We start from the raw sequence: 14,234 nt of genomic DNA, 5'->3' as shown, positions 1-14,234 counted from the left end.
AATCTCACTGTGGATACTTGTTGATAGCCGTCCTCAATCTCACTGTGGATACTTGTTGATAGCCGTCCTCAATCTCACTGTGAATACTTGTTGATAGCCATCCTCAATCTCACTGTGGATACTTGTTGATAGCCATCCTCCTTCTCACTGTGGATACTTGTTGTTAGCCATCCTCAATCTCACTGTGGATACTTGTTGATAGCCGTCCTCAATCTCACTGTGAACTGTCTAATGTATAAAGTGAAAACTGACTTTACTGACCATTGACTTCACGGACATCTTGTAAGATTTTACTATGCCCACCTGAATACTTCAACACATCCAACATGTTGACTCGGTCCGAGTAATTTAGTATTGTTTCCTGGAAGTGACGGGGACTCCTGTTGTTCTCATCTGTAAGGTTAGTAATGGTTCTCATCTGTAGGGTTTAGTAATGGTTCTCATCTGTAGGGTTAGTAATGGTTCTCATCTGTAAGGTTTTAGTAATGGTTCTCATCTGTAGGGTTTAGTAATGGTTCTCATCTGTAGGGTTAGTAATGGTTCTCATCTGTAGGGTTTTAGTAATGGTTCTCATCTGTAGGGTTTAGTAATGGTTCTCATCTGTAGGGTTAGTAATGGTTCTCATCTGTAAGGTTTTAGTAATGGTTCTCATCTGTAGGGTTTAGTAATGGTTCTCATCTGTAGGGTTAGTAATGGTTCTCATCTGTAAGGTTTTAGTAATGGTTCTCATCTGTAGGGTTAGTAATGGTTCTCATCTGTAGGTTTTAGTAATGGTTCTCATCTGTAAGGTTTAGTAATGGTTCTCATCTGTAGGGTTTAGTAATGGTTCTCATCTGTAGGGTTTTAGTAATGGTTCTCATCTGTAGGGTTTTAGTAATAGTTCTCATCTGTAGGGTTTAGTAATGGTTCTCATCTATATGGTTAGTAATAGTTCTCATCTGTAGGGTTTAGTAATGGTTCTCATCTGTAGGGTTTAGTAATGGTTCTCATCTGTAGGGTTAGTAATGGTTCTCATCTGTAGGGTTTAGTAATGGTTCTCATCTGTAGGGTTTTAGTAATAGTTCTCATCTGTAGGGTTTAGTAATGGTTCTCATCTGTAGGGTTTTAGTAATGGTTCTCATCTATATGGTTAGTAATGGTTCTCATCTGTAGGGTTAGTAATGGTTCTCATCTGTAGGGTTTAGTAATGGTTCTCATCTGTAGGGTTTAGTAATGGTTCTCATCTGTAGGGTTAGTAATGGTTCTCATCTGTAGGGTTTTAGTAATGGTTCTCATCTGTAGGGTTTTAGTAATGGTTCTCATCTGTAGGGTTTTAGTAATGGTTCTCATCTGTAGGGTTTAGTAATGGTTCTCATCTGTAGGGTTAGTAATGGTTCTCATCTGTAGAGTTTAGTAATGGTTCTCATCTGTAGGGTTTTAGTAATGGTTCTCATCTGTAGGGTTTTAGTAATGGTTCTCATCTGTAGGGTTTAGTATTGGTTCTCATCTGTATGGTTAGTAGTGGTTCTCATCTGTAGGGTTTAGTAATGGTTCTCATCTGTAGGGTTTAGTAATGGTTCTCATCTGTAGGGTTTTAGTAATGGTTCTCATCTGTAGGGTTTAGTAATGGTTCTCATCTGTAGGGTTTAGTAATGGTTCTCATCTGTAGGGTTTAGTAATGGTTCTCATCTGTAGGGTTTAGTAATGGTTCTCATCTGTAGGGTTTAGTAATGGTTCTCATCTGTAGGGTTAGTAATGGTTCTCATCTGTAGGGTTTAGTAATGGTTCTCATCTGTAGGGTTTAGTAATGGTTCTCATCTGTAGGGTTTAGTAATGGTTCTCATCTGTAGGGTTTTAGTAATGGTTCTCATCTGTATGGTTAGTAATGGTTCTCATCTGTAGGGTTTAGTAATGGTTCTCATCTGTAGGGTTAGTAATGGTTCTCATCTGTAGGGTTAGTAATGGTTCTCATCTGTAGGGTTTAGTAATGGTTCTCATCTGTAGGGTTAGTAATGGTTCTCATCTGTAGGGTTTAGTAATGGTTCTCATCTGTAGGGTTTTAGTAATGGTTCTCATCTGTAGGGTTTAGTAATGGTTCTCATCTGTAGGGTTTAGTAATGGTTCTCATCTGTAGGGTTAGTAATGGTTCTCATCTGTAGGGTTAGTAATGGTTCTCATCTGTAGGGTTTTAGTAATGGTTCTCATCTGTAGGGTTTAGTAATGGTTCTCATCTGTAGGGTTTAGTAATGGTTCTCATCTGTAGGGTTTAGTAATGGTTCTCATCTGTAGGGTTTAGTAATGGTTCTCATCTGTAGGGTTTAGTAATGGTTCTCATCTGTAGGGTTTAGTAATGGTTCTCATCTGTAGGGTTTAGTAATGGTTCTCATCTGTAGGGTTTAGTAATGGTTCTCATCTGTAGGGTTTAGTAATGGTTCTCATCTGTAGGGTTTAGTAATGGTTCTCATCTGTAGGGTTTAGTAATGGTTCTCATCTGTAGGGTTTAGTAATGGTTCTCATCTGTAGGGTTTAGTAATGGTTCTCATCTGTAGGGTTTAGTAATGGTTCTCATCTGTAGGGTTTAGTAATGGTTCTCATCTGTAGGGTTAGTAATGGTTCTCATCTGTAGGGTTAGTAATGGTTCTCATCTGTAGGGTTAGTAATGGTTCTCATCTGTAGGGTTTAGTAATGGTTCTCATCTGTAGGGTTTAGTAATGGTTCTCATCTGTAGGGTTTAGTAATGGTTCTCATCTGTAGGGTTTTAGTAATGGTTCTCATCTGTAGGGTTTAGTAATGGTTCTCATCTGTAGGGTTTAGTAATGGTTCTCATCTGTAGGGTTTTAGTAATGGTTCTCATCTGTAGGGTTTAGTAATGGTTCTCATCTGTAGGGTTTTAGTAATGGTTCTCATCTGTAGGGTTTAGTAATGGTTCTCATCTGTAGGGTTTAGTAATGGTTCTCATCTGTAGGGTTTAGTAATGGTTCTCATCTGTAGGGTTTAGTAATGGTTCTCATCTGTAGGGTTTAGTAATGGTTCTCATCTGTAGGGTTTAGTAATGGTTCTCATCTGTAGGGTTTTAGTAATGGTTCTCATCTGTAGGGTTTTAGTAATGGTTCTCATCTGTAGGGTTTAGTAATGGTTCTCATCTGTAGGGTTAGTAATGGTTCTCATCTGTAGGGTTAGTAATGGTTCTCATCTGTAGGGTTTTATTAATGGTTCTCATCTGTAGGGTTTTAGTAATGGTTTTCATCTGTAGGGTTTTAGTAATGGTTCTCATCTGTAGGGTTTTAGTAATGGTTCTCATCTGTAGGGTTTTAGTAATGGTTCTCATCTGTAAGGTTAGTAATGGTTCTCATCTGTAGGGTTAGTAATGGTTCTCATCTGTAGGGTTTTAGTAATGGTTCTCATCTGTAGGGTTTTAGTAATGGTTCTCATCTGTAGGGTTTTAGTAATGGTTCTCATCTGTAGGGTTTTAGTAATGGTTCTCATCTGTAAGGTTAGTAATGGTTCTCATCTGTAGGGTTAGTAATGGTTCTCATCTGTAGGGTTAGTAATGATTCTCATCTGTAGGGTTTAGTAATGGTTCTCATCTGTAGGGTTTAGTAATGGTTCTCATCTGTAGGTTTTAGTAATGGTTCTCATCTGTAGGTTTTAGTAATGGTTCTCATCTGTATGGTTAGTAATAGTTCTCATCTGTAGGGTTTTAGTAATGGTTCTCATCTGTAAGGTTTAGTAATGGTTCTCATCTGTAGGGTTAGTAATGGTTCTCATCTGTAGGGCTTTAGTAACGGTTCTCATCTGTAGGGTTAGTAATAGTTCTCATCTGTAGGGTTTTAGTAATGGTTCTCATCTGTACGGTTTAGTAATGGTTCTCATCTGTAGGGTTAGTAATGGTTCTCATCTGTACGGTTTAGTAATGGTTCTCATCTGTAGGGTTAGTAATGGTTCTCATCTGTAGGGTTTTAGTAATGGTTCTCATCTGTAGGGTTAGTAATAGTTCTCATCTGTAGGGTTTTAGTAATGGTTCTCATCTGTACGGTTTAGTAATGGTTCTCATCTGTAGGGTTAGTAATGGTTCTCATCTGTACGGTTTAGTAATGGTTCTCATCTGTAGGGTTAGTAATGGTTCTCATCTGTAGGGTTTTAGTAATGGTTCTCATCTGTAGGGTTAGTAATGGTTCTCATCTGTAGGGTTAGTAATGGTTCTCATCTGTACGGTTTAGTAATGGTTCTCATCTGTAGGGTTAGTAATGGTTCTCATCTGTACAGTTTTAGTAATGGTTTTCTGTTGATTTGTGATTGGGTTATAATACAACTATGACGTTGGAATATGTACTACAACAGGGCATAAGACTTCAACCTTCTGTCAGTGCATTGATGTCATGTATATACTAGCTCACCTCTTCAGACATTGGTAACAAAGCGAAGGAAACAATTGATAGGAACAGAAGATTTCATCTAATCTATAAGTAAAACGTGATATAATTATGGGTGTTTCAAAGAAAAATCAATTAGAACAAATAATGTTAGATGATTTGTCTTAAATAGATAGGGTTATATAGACATCAAGATATTTTATTGGGTGGAAATAATGGTACCTGTTGTGTTCTTTGATATATGTGTGCTTCCTGAAGATCTATTTGTGAATGCTATATAGCTAACAAGGATATAAGTTAAGGTTGTATAGCTCATAAGACAGTGTTTAGGTGTACATCACACAATTATACACACATCAACATGTTTACAATTATTTGTGTGGAAACAAGATCAAATAGGAAAACAAAAGATAAAAACCCACTAGTTGTGTTGATTGTTGTATGAGAACATTAAAGGGAGAAACAAACACAAGTCTGGGTGGTGATAGACTGCTGTCTGAAACATCACACTCGCCAACTATAAATAGGACACTTATCAACACAAGGCTGATGGGGGGGAAGCAGGAGGTTTTTTATATGAAAAATAATAAACACATTTGGGAGATGTTTTTACTCTTTGTTTTGTACTATCAGTTGGTCCTAATAATAATGATAAGGTGAAAACAACAACAAAACTAAATATGTTTGACCTTTGATGACTTGAATAGTTGATTGGCCAAAAACAATATGATAAACAACATCAAAACTAAATATGTTTGACCTCTAATGACTTGAAAATTTGATGGGCCAAAAACAATACAATAAACAAAAATGATACTAAATATGTTTGACCATGCACCTCCAATGTTTAAATTGTTAGTAGGATGGAAAAAACATAGAAAACAATATCATCATTATATATGTTTGTCTTTAAGTGATTTTGCATAGAAACGATACAAAAAAAATTGATTTTACTTGTGGATAGACAGAAACAATATAAAAATAAAATCAATACTAAATAGTCTCTGGACGGAAACATTATGAAAAGTAAAATCTTATAAATAGCACCAGAGTTATAATTGGTGAGATATTCTTAATCCTTATATCCATACACACTACATAAGTCTCTCCATTGTTAGATATTAACGTTAAGTTTGTTCTGAAAGGCACGAAACATTATAGTCACACACCACCTAAACCGCAGCACACTGCAAGGTCAAAGGTGATCGACTGACCAATTTGGCTCCTCAATTGGCCTTAACTACTTCATGATATTGACACACTATACAATAACGTCATTGGGAGAACAACCTTGTTTTAAAAATACATTGATAGGAGTTAGAGGTCTACTCAAAGGCTCTATTAGGATGTAAGAATTAGAGGTCTACTCAAAGGCTCTATTAGGATGTAAGGATTAGAGGTCTACTCAAAGGCGCTATTAGGATGTAAGAATTAGAGGTCTACTCAAAGGCTCTATTAGGATGTAAGAATTAGAGGTCTACTCAAAGGCTCTATTAGGATGGTAGAATTAGAGGTCTACTCACAGGCACTATTAGGATGTAAGAATTAGAGGTCTACTCAAAGGCACTATTAGGATGCAAGAATTAGAGGTCTACTCAAAGGCACTATTAGGATGCAAGAATTAGAAGTTTACTCAAAGGCGCTATTAGGATGTAAGAATTAGAGGTCTACTCAAAGGCACTATTAGGATGTAAGGATTAGAGGTTTACTCAAAGGCACTATTAGGATGTAAGAATTAGAGGTCTACTCAAAGGCTCTATTAGGATGTAAGAATTAGAGGTCTACTCAAAGGCTCTATTAGGATGGTAGAATTAGAGGTCTACTCACAGGCACTATTAGGATGTAAGAATTAGAGGTCTACTCAAAGGCACTATTAGGATGCAAGAATTAGAGGTCTACTCAAAGGCACTATTAGGATGCAAGAATTAGAAGTTTACTCAAAGGCGCTATTAGGATGTAAGAATTAGAGGTCTACTCAAAGGCACTATTAGGATGTAAGGATTAGAGGTCTACTCAAAGGCGCTATTAGGATGTAAGAATTAGAGGTCTACTCAAAGGCACTATTAGGATGTAAGGATTAGAGGTCTACTCAAAGGCACTATTAGGATGTAAGAATTAGAGGTCTACTCAAAGGCTCTATTAGGATGTAGGAATTAGAAGTTTACTCAAAGGCGCTATTAGGATGTAGGAATTATAGGTCTACTCAAAGGCACTATTAGGATGCAAGAATTAGAGGTCTACTCAAAGGCACTATTAGGATGCAAGAATTAGAAGTTTACTTAAAGGCACTATTAGGATGTAAGAATTAGAGGTCTACTCAAAGGCGCTATTAGGATGCAAGGAATTAGAGGTCTACTCAAAGGCTCTATTAGGATGTAGGGAATTAGAGGTCTACTCAAAGGCTCTATTAGGATGCAAGAATTAGAGGTCTACTCAAAGGCACTATTAGGATGCAAGAATTAGAAGTTTACTCAAAGGCGCTATTAGGATGTAAGAATTAGAGGTCTACTCAAAGGCACTATTAGGATGTAAGGATTAGAGGTCTACTCAAAGGTACTATTAGGATGTAAGAATTATAGGTCTACTCAAAGGCACTATTAGGATGTAGGAATTAGAAGTTTACTCAAAGGCGCTATTAGGATGTAGGAATTATAGGTCTACTCAAAGGCACTATTAGGATGCAAGAATTAGAGGTCTACTCAAAGGCACTATTAGGATGCAAGAATTAGAAGTTTACTCAAAGGCGCTATTAGGATGTAGGAATTAGAGGTCTACTCAAAGGCACTATTAGGATGCAAGAATTAGAGGTTTACTCAAAGGCACTATTAGGATGCAAGAATTAGAAGTTTACTCAAAGGCGCTATTAGGATGCAAGAATTAGAGGTCTACTCAAAGGCACTATTAGGATGTAAGGATTAGAGGTCTACTCAAAGGCACTATTAGGATGTAAGAATTAGAGGTCTACTCAAAGGCACTATTAGGATGCGAGAATTAGAGGTCTACTCAAAGGCACTATTAGGATATAAGATTAGGATGTAAGGATTAGAGGTCTACTCAAAGGCACTATTAGGATGTAAGGATTAGAGGTCTACTCAAAGGCTCTATTAGGATGTAAGAATTAGAGGTCTACTCAAAAGCACTATTAGGATGTAGGAATTAGAGGTCTTCTCAAAGGCACTATTAGGATGTAAGAATTAGAGGTCTACTCAAAGGTACTATTAGGATGTAGGAATAAGAGGTCTACTCAAAAGCACTATGAGGATGTAAGGATTGGAGGTCTTCTCAAAGGCACTATTAGGATGTAAGAATTAGAGGTCTACTCAAAGGCACTATTAGGATGCAAGAATTAGAGGTCTACTCAAAGGCACTATTAGGATGTAAGATTAGGATGTAAGGATTAGAGGTCTACTCAAAGGCACTATTAGGATGTAAGGATTAGAGGTCTACTCAAAGGCTCTATTAGGATGTAAGAATTAGAGGTCTACTCAAAAGCACTATTAGGATGTAGGAATTAGAGGTCTTCTCAAAGGCACTATTAGGATGTAAGAATTAGAGGTCTATACTCAAAGGTACTATTAGGATGTAGGAATAAGAGGTCTACTCAAAAGCACTATGAGGATGTAAGGATTGGAGGTCTTCTCAAAGGCACTATTAGGATGTGAGGAACACTTTGTACAGGTATTGAACACCAATCAACATTAAATCAGCAGTTAGGATATGAAATTGTGTAATTAATATATACACGGGGAAATGGAGAGCGTTCTCTATACTATACAAATGTCTGTTATAATAGTGAGCCCTCCCTATACTATATAGATATCTGTTATAAAAATGAACCTCCCTATACTATATAAATGTCTGTTATAATAGTGAGCCCTCCATATACTATATAAATGTCTGTTATAATAGTGAGCATTCCCTATACTATATAAATGTCTGTTATAATAGTGAGCCCTCCCTATACTATATAAATGTCTGTTATAATAGTGAGTATTCCCTATACTATATAAATGTCTGTTATAATAGTGAGCATTCCCTTTACTATATAACTGTCTGTTATAATAGTGAGCATTCCCTATACTATATAAATGTCTTATAATAGTGAGCCCTCCCTATACTATATAAATGTCTATTATAATAGTGAGCATTCCCTATACTATATAAATGTCTGTTATAATAGTGAGCATTCCCTATACTATACAAATGTCTGTTATAATAGTGATCATTCCCTATACTATACAAAAGTCTGTTATAATAGTGAGCCCTCCCTATACTATATAAATGTCTGTTATAAGAGTGAGCCCTCCCTATACTATACAAATGTCTGTTATAATAGTGAGTATTCCCTATACTATACAAATGTCAATTATAATAGTGCGCATTCCCTATACTATATAAATGTCTGTTATAATAGTGAGTATTCCCTATACTATACAAATGTCTGTTATAATAGTGAGCATTCCCTATACTATACAAATGTCTGTTATAATAGTGAGCATTCCCTATACTATATAAATGTCTGTTATAATACTGAGCCCTCCCTATACTATATGTCTGTTATAATAGTGAGCATTCCCTATACTATACAAATGTCTATTATAATAGTGAGCCCTCCCTATACTATATAAATGTCTGTTATAATAGTGAGCATTCTTTATACTACAACAAATGTCACACTTGCAATGCATCACAAAGATTTATATTGTAGTAGTGATATTGTGAATTTCTATCTAAAATGTCTGTTATAAGAAGAACAGGTCCTTGTTGGTATGGCAACTTGAGATTTAAATTTAGACTGCATGACCGCTCACTGACCGGTTCAAAGTTTGTAACTGTTATCATCAGTAAATATTGACCATTAACATTCAGACAGCCAAGAAAAATGTATTTATACATACCTATCATTACAGATATAATACACATTCCTGTCTGTCATTATATCAGTAAACTCACCTTGACGTTTAATGGGGCCAATTTGTAAGTGATATATCAATGATTGTACAATAACAGTAGTGGTAGAATTCCCACTTCACTAATTTACTTAGACATACACCTATTACTTAGACATACACCTATTACTTAGACATACACCTATTACTTAGACATACACCTATTACTTAGACATACACCTATTACTTAGACATACACCTATTACTTAGACATACACCTATTAGGTAAGTCTAAGCTGAGAATTCAGTTTGACCATAATTCAATCAGAAATGAGTTTGACAAGGCCAACACTATTACTGGAGTGAAAAGGTTAAGACAACACTATTACTGGAGTGGAAAGGTTAAGACAATACTATTACTGGAGTGGAAAGGTTAAGACAACACTATTACTGGAGCGGAAAGGTTAAGACAACACTATTACTGGAGTGGAAAGGTTAAGACAATACTATTACTGGAGTGGAAAGGTTAAGACAACACTATTACTGGAGTGGAAAGGTTAAGACAATACTATTACTGGAGTGGAAAGGTTAAGACAACACTATTACTGGAGCGGAAAGGTTAAGACAACACTATTACTGGAGTGGAAAGGTTAAGACAACACTATTACTGGAGTAGAAAGGTTAAGACAATACTATTACTGGAGTGGAAAGGTTAAGACAATACTATTACTGGAGTGGAAAGGTTAAGACAATACTATTACTGGAGTGGAAAGGTTAAGACAACACTATTACTGGAGTGGAAAGGTTAAGACAACACTATTACTGGAGCGGAAAGGTTAAGACAATACTATTACTGGAGTGGAAAGGTTAAGACAACACTATTACTGGAGTAGAAAGGTTAAGACAATACTATTACTGGGGTGGAAGTGTTAAGACAACACTATTACTGGAGTGGAAAGGTTAAGACAACACTATTACTGGGGTGGAAGTGTTAAGAGGACGTAGAAACAGTAAGAACTGTCTTATAGAAATCAGTATAAGACTTTTTAACTTGTTATGTACATTGGTTGGGATTATTGTTATGTACATTGGTTGGGATTTTTTTCTTGTTTCCTTTCAGGATTTCCATATTGAATTGAATTTTTATCCCTGCACCTTTAAATAGATGTGAATATATGGCAGTAGATGCCTTATCTCCTAAGCTTGGCCTGTTTTATTAGCACAGTAAGGTACATTGTAAGTAATTGTTTTTTGATACTCATGTGTTCCACAAGGTTCTTCTCCAGCTTTAACATTCATGCTAGAGAGTTATATTGTAAACTTTTAGCTTGGCTAGCTGAAGCTTATAATGTGTTGCAGTATATTTTGTCTGACAGTTGTCTGTCAGTTGTCTGTCTGTCTGTCTGTCTGTCTGTTGTTCATCTGTTGTTTGACATCAACATTTCACTTTGAACACAGCATCCTCTCACTAACCAATAGGTCCAGGGCCATGATATTGGGCCAGTAGCATGCTGGGAGGATCAAGATCACTGGGGTTAAATGTGTTCTTTCAATGACTTCATCTCGATAACCAATAGGCCCTGGATCAGGATAATGGGACCTTAACATACTAAGATGAAGAGCCGCCAAATAGGTGAATTAATGACCTTGTCTTACTTTCAAGGTCATGGGAATCTGATATCTGTTTTAATATTTTCAAATAACCTATAAACAAAAGACCAAGAGCAATAATATTAGGCCAGTGGCAAATATTCATGTATTTCAGTAGGAGTGGAGGCACAGGTTTCAAAGTTTCAATTTCATTTGGAGTTCAATTTTGTTTTCAATTTCATGTCTAGGTTTTAAGTCTATGGTAATAATTGTATAGTGTTGTAGCTGATGTCCCTCTTGCTGTGTCACCACTAATCTTATAACACTACAGGTTTACAGGGGATGGCTAGGCAAGCCTTTTAGATACATATCAAAAATATGTATATCTATCAATAGTCGGGTGTGAGGACTTTTATACCAACGTCAAAATGTTATTGTATGGCGTCTGTCTGTCTTAAACTTTTTTGTCCAATCAACTTTCACAGATTCTTTTTTACTATATCACCTTTAATCTCGGTAGGCTTTACAATAATGACATATTTACTTGTATGTTCATTTGAGGACAGGATATTGATACAATGATATTTATGTTCCTGTCGTGAAGTGGTCAGAGGCATATATAGAGGTTACACAACAAGTGGTTGTTGGATATGGAATTTATTTCGCACGAGTGAGTTATTTTTTCAAAGTTACAAAAGACACGAGCTTTAGCGAGTGTTTTTTGCAACTTTTAAAAAATAACTTACGAGTGTGAAATAAATTCCATATCCAACAATTTCGAGTCGTGTGACCTGTTTCTACCACAATAATATCGGCTTGAATCAAAGGGAACATGGCAAAATATAATTTCGCTTATGCAAATAAAGTGTACCGGTGTCCGGGACCCGGTGATGTGACGTCATTAGATTATTGTTGACGTCAATAACAATTGCAGCTTGGGTCAAAGTTCACTGTGTTAGCCAATCAAAATGCGTACAGAGTTTATACCACGTGTGGTATAAACAGATTGTTAATCAACGGCTGTAATGATTAACTGATGGTCTGAGAGTTGAATAACACAGGGTATTGTGGTAGAAAAAGTGTTTAACTTTTATCTGACATGTTTTTGACTTGAAGTTCCTTACAACTGAGGATTTTTGAGTTAAGTAGTTCATCATGCACTCATTTATAGTGATTAATGATGGTTATGTTTTCATGACATGAAGTTGTACATTCTTTAGCAGCAAGGTATTTGATGGATTTGATAGTTTTCTTTTATTTACTCTATTTTGGTATGATTTTGAAAAAAAAATGGAATGTTTTTTACTCTTGACATTATTGGATGGACATGATACAGGACTCGTACAATGATTAGAGTTACTGTTATTGTAGAGATACAGGACTCGTACAATGATACAGGACTTGTACAATGATCAGAGTTACTGTTATTGTAGAGATACAGGACTCGTACAATGATACAGGACTCGTACAATGATCAGAGTTACTGTTATTGTAGAGATACAGGACTCGTACAATGATACAGGACTCGTACAATGATCAGAGTTACTGTTATTGTAGAGATACAGGACTCGTACAATGATACAGGACTTGTACAATGATACAGGACTTGTACAATGATACAGGACTCGTACAATGATACAGGACTCGTACAATGATCAGAGTTACTGTTATTGTAGAGATACAGGACTCGTACAATGATACAGGACTTGTACAATGATACAGGACTTGTACAATGATACAGGACTCGTACAATGATACAGGACTCGTACAATGATACAGGACTCGTACAATGATACAGGACTCGTACAATGATACAGGACTCGTACAATGATACAGGACTCGTACAATGATCAGAGTTACTGTTATTGTAGAGATAGAGGACTCGTACAATGATACAGGACTCGTACAATGATCAGAGTTACTGTTATTGTAGAGATACAGGACTCGTACAATGATACAGGACTCGTACAATGATCAGAGTTACTGTTATTGTAGAGATACAGGACTCGTACAATGATCAGAGTAACTGTTATTGTAGAGATACAGGACTCGTACAATGATACAGGACTTGTACAATGATACAGGACTTGTACAATGATACAGGACTAGTACAATGATACAGGACTCGTACAATGATCAGAGTAACTGTTATTGTAGAGATACAGGACTTGTACAATGATACAGGACTCGTACAATGATAGAGGACTCGTACAATGATCAGAGTTACTGTTATTGTAGAGATACAGGACTTGTACAATGATACAGGACTCGTACAATGATCAGAGTTACTGTTATTGTAGAGATACAGGACTTGTACAATGATACAGGACTTGTACAATGATACAGGACTCGTACAATGATCAGAGTTACTGTTATTGTAGAGATACAGGACTTGTACAATGATACAGGACTCGTACAATGATAGAGGACTCGTACAATGATTAGAGTTACTGTTATTGTAGAGATACAGGACTCGTACAATGATACAGGACTCGTACAATGATCAGAGTTACTGTTATTGTAGAGATACAGGACTCGTACAATGTAGCAATATATATTTATACTCTAGTGATCTACAGGACTCATAAAATTGGTTGATACATCTGTACGCCTCACCTTGATTAAGAACAATCAATACCTGGACCTTTGTAATTCATCGCTAACAAGATCTGTCTCTATATTCTTAGGTGTGCTGATGTGCCTTCATGTGATTGAGGAGATACAGCGATTAAAAACTGTCATCATTTAACGAGTGATTCCACACAGGTGAGTGGTTATTAATTATAGATAGGGTGGTAACCTTGGAGTAAGGTTTAGATTGTATGTCAGTCTGTGTAAAGGGTTGTTAGCAGGGTTACAGACAGTGTTGATGGCAGGCCAGAATTAAGACACAACTTCGAACTTACACGACTTAATGGAACTTCGTGGTGGCCGATGGTGTTAGTTTATTTTATTTGATGATTGATATTAAATTGGTTCTTTTTGTTCCTTTTTGACTTCAATAAACTTTAATGCAGCAATTCATAGTAATGAAAGAGGTATCCAATTTCTTTATGTAAATTTTGATGCGAGGGTATTTCATTACCCTATCAATTCTGATTTGTTTATCAGTTAATGTGAATAGAGCAACTGAATGAGTAATACATCTATATGTCCAATAGACAGTTTGAGGTGTTGAGTGAGGTCTACAGTTTGAGGTGTTGGGTGGTCTACAGTTTGAGATGTTGATTGAGGTCTACAGTTTGAGGTGTTGGATGAGGTCTACAGTTTGAGGTGTTGAGTGAGGTCTACAGTTTAATGTGTTGGGTTAGGTCTACAGTTTGAGGTGTTGAGTGAGGTCTACAGTTTGAGGTGTTGGGTGGTCTACAGTTTGAGATGTTGATTGAGGTCTACAGTTTGAGGT

The 14,234-nt window shown here is 36.4% G+C and overlaps 2 protein-coding genes across 2 annotated transcripts in view; both read left to right on the top strand.

The window, feature by feature from the left end:
• Window positions 1–14,234, top strand: part of LOC117331455 (general transcription factor 3C polypeptide 1-like) — a 429,349-nt gene that overhangs the window by 318,094 nt on the left and 97,021 nt on the right. The gene's annotated exons all lie outside the window — the stretch shown is intronic.
• Window positions 1–14,234, top strand: part of LOC117331456 (FMRFamide receptor-like) — a 324,895-nt gene that overhangs the window by 247,721 nt on the left and 62,940 nt on the right. The window contains exon 5 of the mRNA XM_033890177.1: window positions 13,519–13,597. The gene's annotated coding sequence lies outside the window, so the exon portion shown is untranslated. The remainder of the gene's footprint in view (window positions 1–13,518; window positions 13,598–14,234) is intronic.

Source organism: Pecten maximus, chromosome 7 (genome assembly GCF_902652985.1).
Source record: "Pecten maximus chromosome 7, xPecMax1.1, whole genome shotgun sequence".
In the NCBI taxonomy this organism is placed as follows: domain Eukaryota; kingdom Metazoa; phylum Mollusca; class Bivalvia; order Pectinida; family Pectinidae; genus Pecten; species Pecten maximus.
Note: the sequence above shows the minus strand (reverse complement) of the source record. Positions and strands in the feature narration are given on the sequence as shown.